The sequence below is a fragment of the Merops nubicus genome, unplaced genomic scaffold (assembly GCF_000691845.1).
Source record: "Merops nubicus isolate BGI_N331 unplaced genomic scaffold, ASM69184v1 scaffold6021, whole genome shotgun sequence".
Classification (NCBI taxonomy): Eukaryota; Metazoa; Chordata; class Aves; order Coraciiformes; family Meropidae; genus Merops; species Merops nubicus.
This window is the reverse complement of record NW_008587477.1, coordinates 25,207-25,462: the sequence shown is the minus strand read 5'-3', so window position 1 is coordinate 25,462 and position 256 is coordinate 25,207.

Here is a 256-nt window from a genome sequence, read left to right as displayed (position 1 = left end):
TATATGTATATATACATATACACACACGTATATATATGTAAAAACGTCCATTTGGGGGCACCAAGCCCTATCCCCCACCCCTGCTGCTCCAGGGCGTGCAACCTGAGGATGAGGATGGAGCCCTTCAAGCCTTCCCCCCGCCGCTGGGGACCTTCCTCACCCACTTTGAGGAGAATTCCTCCAGATTCAGGGCAAAACACTCCAAAATGCCTGTTTGGGCTCCAGATGCTGGGGGAGCTCCTGCTTCTTCCAGCTC